Raw genomic sequence first — 7,075 nt, forward strand, 5'->3', positions numbered from 1 at the left:
GCTTTTAGACCACACACCCAGCCCGCCTGTCCACCGAAAACATGCTTTGGCACTATTATCGCTCAGACAGGAAACATTTTCACACCACTCTGAGAAGGAAAACCCAGAACAACCACAATCATTGCCAAAGCCAACAGTTTTGGCTTTTGTGTAGGCATGGAATAGGCATTCCCAGGTACTGCCATAATGATACTTCATGGCCATAAGATGGCAACAGCTGGAAAATGGTATTAGTACCTGCGCAAGTTATGGCAGTGTCTGTCAAATGCCTATCTAATGCATTTAAAATAGTAAATCTTTTGTTTTTGCCAATGCTTGGTTTCAATAGGAACTCAGTGCAACAAACAGATGCAAGGACACACATATTGCTTGTAAATCAAGAGTGTGAAAGCACACTTGGTTAAGCCATTTTTTATTACACCAGGAGTCGTCTAACAGAAACAATTAAGCCATTACCTTTCAGAAGACTGCTTAGATATGAGATAGCATCCCTTTTTTGAGCATTCAACACTCACTGGGTAGAAATAGTCACACAAATAAGCCAGAATGGGACTCAAACATATCAGGGATTTTCTTCCTAATACACATATGCATAAAATGGAACCTGCAACTACATGCTGGACTACAGCTTAGATGCTAGTGTTTTAAAACTATAAACATGGGTTCAAATCTAGCACAGCTGGTCCATTGAGATCCAGGATTCTGGCTATATGTAGCAGTAATGCAAAGCACATACACTTATTTTACTCGTGGGCTCTTACCTAAAATGGCCGCCAGGTAAGGTGCACTGCAACAACACTGTTGAGTCAAGGTAAGAGATCGGCTAAATGTCTATTGCATGTGACTGCATATCGTCTGCTTGCAAGTATGCTGCATGTATCACTGTGCCCCATATCATCCAACCAAGTCCCGTGGACAATGTGGGCCAGCTGTCACATAGTCTCTACCCTATGGATGTGCGCACCAGATGTTTTACACTACAATTCCACATAAATCCCTCAACTGTAAACAGCTGCCCGGGGGTTCATAAACTGTTCCACTGCTACATTCCTCTTTGTTGCTGTGCCCCATAGTTCACAAAGGTTTCGGTCCAGCTGACGCAAAGTTTCTATTATCTTTAATACGCTCTTTGCCTCTTCTCCATTCTTCTTTGGCATCCAATGTCTCCTCACTTGTCTCTGCCTTCCGTAGAGTGGCTAAACCTCAGTTTCTGCGGCATACATTGCATTGCTCGTCCTCCTTACCTTTTCAAGCCTTTGTCTGCTGAAGGGCCATGCATCCTACAGGACTTCAATATCATTGCATATGGTAGGAGGCACTATGCAAATATAAGATAGCATAACATAAAGGTAGCTCAAAGTGATCACATGTATGTGTGCTTTCAGCAGCAAGGGACAGGTAGTGGCAGGGAATGACCACAGGGACTAGCATGGCCATGGGCGGCCAATGAGTGTGTAAAACACAAAACAACACCTAGTGGCCCAACAACACCTAGCGGCCCCACACCTCACATCCCATCCCTCACATTTCTTCATTGTTCATTCCAACAGCTTACAGGACCACCTAACAGTCAACACCCAAAAGGCATTCTGGAAAAAAGAAGCACCATTTCTGAATTCAAAAAGCTGGCCACCAATTCCAAGATAAGGAAGACCTGGGCCACCTACCTCAAGGCCACAGTCATAGCCATGCTGGAGCTCTACTCACCCAAAGTAACTGCGGCCATCAGCCGGCAGAGAGAGTACCAAAATAGTGCAGTCCCTACACTCTGCGAAACCTCCAGTGCACCGTCATCAAGACGTTGGTAAATCTCAGGGAAGCCTTCAAACACTCCTACAGGTGTACACACCTCCGGATCACAGTAGCCCACCTCGAAACCCAAGACCTCTTGTGCCCAGCTGACCCCATTTCCCAGGCAGAGAATCAGTGCTGGCACCCCTGCTGAAGGCGCTCAGACTAGCAGAGGATTCTGGCGACACGTGCCCGGCAGCGAGAGGGACCATGCACCCAGACATCCTGGACCACCCTGTGGAGACAGCTCTCAACAACGCCTTCTCTAGACGCTGTTCCCGAAAGTCTGAAATAGTCGCCAGACCACTCCACATCACGCTTGCCTAACAACCAAGTAGCAGGCAACCTACCTCTGATAGGTAAAACATGGCAAAAACTGCACATAGTAATTGCAAACATGGTTCTATGTCCCTACATCGCCGGTGTTTTTTTCAATGAGTTTTTTGCCGACAGATTGTTGCTGAAAAAACTAATTGAATGGTTTCTTTTTTATTTTTGGGGTTTCCCGCCAAGTCACTCTCCCTATTATATAGTCCCTATTCCCCCCTCCCGCCCCTTATATCCCCTTAGCCCCCCCCCCCCCTATATTTTTCCATTGGTTTTTTTCAGCAAAAAACTGCAAACGACTCCTCGAAAGAAACACTGGCGATGTATCAAAGACGTACCGCAAAAATAGTTAGAAAGCTTCTTGGCACTTTCCCAGCATCAACGCAATTTCCACCCATGGAAACGTCTGCACCATTAATGTTCTGGGATAGTCTCTTGAGTCCGTATACGACCACAGCCTGCCCATGCTGTTTCTGCTAGACCTGCCTTCAGTAGTCAACAGAGTGGGTCTTAATACCTGGCTCCAGTAGCATCTTTAGCTGTGGGATATGTGACAATATTTTGAAATCGTCCAGATCATTACCACCAGCGCCAGAGCAAAGCCGGAGACCAGGAGCCTTCATCTCCCTGTTTCTTAAAGCAGCGATTTGCAGCATTCCCTAAATTTCGCTCCTGTACCTGCTTATTCCTATGACTCAGATAATGTACCTTCTCACAGAGCATAACCAACATGTCCACAAACCAGCCAATAGCACACAGTTATACTTGTGGGTGTCAGGCAGAGAACACCAGTCTGCAGCTTTGTCGAGGAGCCTGAAGGCAATTCACACTTAGATGAACTCCAACCGCCTGAAATCCAATGCACTGAGAAAATAATGATTGCCCTAAAGCAGGGGCCTGTACCATGTGGCTCTCCATATGTTTTGAACTACATCTCCCATGATCCCTCACCATTTATAATGCTGGTTATGTCTGATGGGAGTTGTAGTCCAGAACATCTGGAGAGCCAAAGGATGCAGACCCCTGTCCTAAACCCAAAACACGTCCTCAATCAAATCAATGCCCTTTCACACCTTCAATGAGGAGAAAGTGGCAATCAGGAAAAGTGTGAAAAACGACTATTTCATACCCGGATGACAACGCAGATGAGCCTGGTATTAAATAACCCTTTCTACCAGTTAACACTCCTTAAAAATTCTAGCCATCATTCCAGAGAAGAACCATACAATGTTAGTAGATGTTTCATTATCTCCTGCCTGGAGTATGGTCGCACACTCTATGCAGGCATACTACACTTCATACTTGACCTGTGTGTCAAACCAACTAAGTAGCCTTCACTGCCTCCCGATCCATGCCAGAGTTTCATTCACATTTTTATGGATGCTATTCACTATTGGACCAGCTCCAAAATATCTCCAGAATAAAATCTAAACATACCTCCCTGCAGTGCCAGTATCCTCATTCCCGTTATCTGAGTCTTCACTCGCTTCTTCCTCCTTTGCAGTCTGGTTACCGTCCATCTCACTCCACTGAAACTGCCCTCCTTCATGTTTCAAATGTTCTCCTCACAGCTCGCCATTCCAAGCCTTCTTCTATTCTTATTCTTCTCGATCTGTCTGCCGCGTTCTACACTGTGGATCACTCTCTCCTTATCTCCTCTCTTCCCACTTTGGGTCTGCTCTCAAATGGTTTCGTTCTTACCTTTCACAACTGACCTATTCCATTACCTGGGCTGGACACTCTTTTCCCTCACTCCCTCTTCTCTGTGGTGTCCCTCAAGGCTTAGTTCTTAGCCCTCGTCTTTTCTCCTTTTACACCACTCCTCTTTTTGCCCTCATCTCCTTCTTTCACCTTTCTTTTCCCCTTTATGCCAATGACACCCAGATCTTTCTCTCCTTCTCCTCCTTTGACTCTGCTTTGCACTCTACCATTTCAACTGCTGTCCAGAATTGGATGTCTTCCCATTGTCTACATCTGTTCTTTTCGCCTCTACTATCTCTCCCACCCCATCCCCATTCCCTCTCCTTTCCCCATCCTCTCTTTCCTTTTCATGTTCAGCGCACAACCTGGACATTATCTTTGATACTTCCCTCTCATTCTCCTTTCCTATTTCCTATATTGCTCGCTCTTGTCGCTATGCTCTGTTTAACATTCACACTGCTCGCTCCTATCTTTCCTTTCATGCTACTAAACCTATTTTCTTTTCTCTTGTCTTTTCCTGTATCGACTACTGTTGATCTTTATTCTTTGGTTTCCCTGCCTCCTACCTTCTTCCTCTTTGTTCTATCTACAACTCTTCTGCTCATCTCCTTTTCTCCTTATCCCCTCGGTCCCCCGATACCGTAGATTTCACCGAATCCAATTTCACCTACTCAGAAATCTTCAATTGTTTTTCTTTGAATTGGTTAGGTAAGTAGGTACATTTTAAGGTAGGGAGATGTGGCGCGGGGAGGTCTCCCCGCATAATAAAAAACAAGTTTGAATGGAAAAAAGGGCAACGATTTCTCCTTTAGGTGAAGTGGATTCAGTGAAATCACCGGCATTCGCGGTCCCCATCACATCCTCCCTCTTCTCAATTTCATTACTTCCTTTCGAATCCCGTCTTTTGTATCACTTTCTCTTGTTTTTTAATACACTCGTGTCCTGGCCCACCCTACCTCTCCTCCCTAACCTCGTTCTATGTCCCTTTGTGCCCCTTACAATCTCAGAATTTCTTTCTTTCAACTGTTCCTAACCCTCCCTGTGCCTCATCTCATTTTCACTCCTTTTCTCTCCTGAACATTGGAACGTTCTTCCCCTCTCACTTCGCTCCTCCTCATCTCTTCCACCTTCTATTCTCTTTTGCTTCTTAAAATTCTCTGCTTTCTCTCTCTGCTGATGTAACCTTTACTTATACCCAATTTGTACCATTTTGATTTGTACTGTTTTTGGATTCTCTTTTTTTGTTCAGCGCCTTTGGTGAAAGGTGCTTTATAAATTCAATAAAATAAAAAAATTAATCAGACTCCAATCTATATTCAGGCACATACTCAAAATGCAAAAGAGATGTTTTTTCGTGATTTGCACCCCCTCTCCTATAGTCAAATATCTGTCAATACCCCTGTTCCCACCCACCCCCAAAACCGTTCACTTCAAGTACCTGCTCTGAGGTCCTCTGGAAGGTTGGAGGGAGTACAGGGTTTGTGCATTGCCCTTGTGGAGGCTGTGAGTGGGTATGGGCAGATTAGCGTATTGCTACCAAAGGATCAGTGCCCTCAAGGCTGCCCTTCTGCCCTGACATTAACTCTTCTTGCATTGTACTCATGGCACCATGAATAGGTCTAGGGAGCTAGGTGCCGTGCTCTGATGGAGTGCTCAAGAAACAGGCAGTACCATTGCCCCAGCCCCTGCATGTGCTCTGGAGACCCACGCTGGTCACCCCAGCTCATCAGACTTCATTTGGCAGCTTTCTTGGAGCAGCATGACATCATGGCCTCTCTGCATTACCGGATGCCTCAGGCTCTTGAAATTGAAAGTACCTTGTTCTCATTATCGGTGAGCTGTACCTGTGTTACTACTTATTGGGTGAACATGAAAAGGGATGGCTATAACCCTCTACCCCATTGAAGGCCCATGATCTCAGTTTACCACAGCTCTGCAATTCAGCTCATGCTCTGCTTATCCTGTCCCAGTTTGTCCAGCCTGTTGAACTCTGTATAACATTCTGTTGCTCACTTACTATTTTACTGTCTCTGATGATCTTTTCTTTTCGTCCGCAGCTGAACCCGCCCAGTCAATTTGGTTCCCTCAGCCCATCTGGTCTCCTCCTTCTGCCTGTGACTGTCAGCCAGGATACAGCCCAATACCTCAGGGGTCTACCACTGCAGCATCCTGGCCTACATTTGCTATGCCCCTTCTCTCCTCAATCATCATGGTGAAACTTCAGTTATGCTATGCCTGTCCCAGAGCCACTGGTCTTGAACACACCAATGTCGGCCCTGACAACAGTGCAGTGTCCCCTTGTAAATTAGATCTGCTTAAAGTAGGCACTCCTGCAGTTTAGGACAGGAATAAAATGCACCTGTTCTGATTCCCTCCTCCTAAACCCTGCTTCACGCATTCCTATAATCAGAATATCACTCTTCCTTCAACTAGAAGTGAAACTGCACATTGCCAAACATACACATGTGGCCCGTGGCTCGAAAAGAGCCTGGATAAATAAAAGACAGACACCAGGGCGTATAAATAAAGTGTGTGTGTGTTTTGTTGGACTGATCCCTCCAGCCCACCATGGGAGCTGGATGGAATGTTCAGGGAAAAGAAACAATAAGATACAGAACTCCCCTGCCCTAGAAGTGGTCTGGGCAGGGGAGAAGATTCTAGAGAGAGAAGCAAACTAAAACCATTAGACAGAAGAACAAAAAAACATTAAAAGAAAAAGAGTGAAGCAGAGAGAAAAGAGTAGCTCCCTAGGGGGCATCAATCTTGAGCAGCCTCCTCTGGCCTATGCACAACTGTTGGCTGGGCCGCGTGAGGTCGGCGACCCAGCGTACTTACCTTGGGTCTGGGCTGAGTGCCGGAGTAGCCCAGGCATGCACAAGGAGTGTGGCATCTGTCGGCCCACCTGGGGGCCAGACTGGTTGGTCCCTTCCTCCAAAGGCCCTGGACAGGATGCACAGTGCTGCCCAGGAGGAAGACAGAGCTGCCCAGTCCAGGCCGCATGTGGGGGGCAGCCCAAAATGGGCGTGCCAGCTGTGTACCATGTTAAGCTGCCTCATGGCCGGCGAGGCGGGCCATCCAGAAGAAGTCTTCTTAGGCTGCATATGGGAGGCAGATCGTGAGGTGAAGCAGCGATGAAGCCCACTCCGCCTTGCAGAGTGGAGCAGTAAAGTTGCACCAATACGTTTTTTTGGGGCCACTAGCCATGGCTTTCGGTCATGGCCCCTGTACATGTTGCACCAATACGTTTCTTTGGCCA

The 7,075-nt window shown here is 46.5% G+C and overlaps 1 long non-coding RNA gene across 2 annotated transcripts in view; it reads left to right on the forward strand.

Moving 5' to 3' along the window:
• LOC138567127 (uncharacterized) overlaps positions 1-6,329 on the forward strand; it is an 86,698-nt gene extending 80,369 nt beyond the window's left edge. For both annotated transcript variants that reach the window (XR_011302105.1, XR_011302106.1), the window contains one exon: positions 5,877-6,329. This is a non-coding gene — a long non-coding RNA (uncharacterized lncRNA). The remainder of the gene's footprint in view (positions 1-5,876) is intronic.
• The last annotated feature ends 746 nt before the right edge of the window (positions 6,330-7,075 follow it).

Source organism: Ambystoma mexicanum, chromosome 2p (assembly GCF_040938575.1).
Source record: "Ambystoma mexicanum isolate Mex_15411 chromosome 2p, UKY_AmexF1_1, whole genome shotgun sequence".
In the NCBI taxonomy this organism is placed as follows: Eukaryota; Metazoa; Chordata; class Amphibia; order Caudata; family Ambystomatidae; genus Ambystoma; species Ambystoma mexicanum.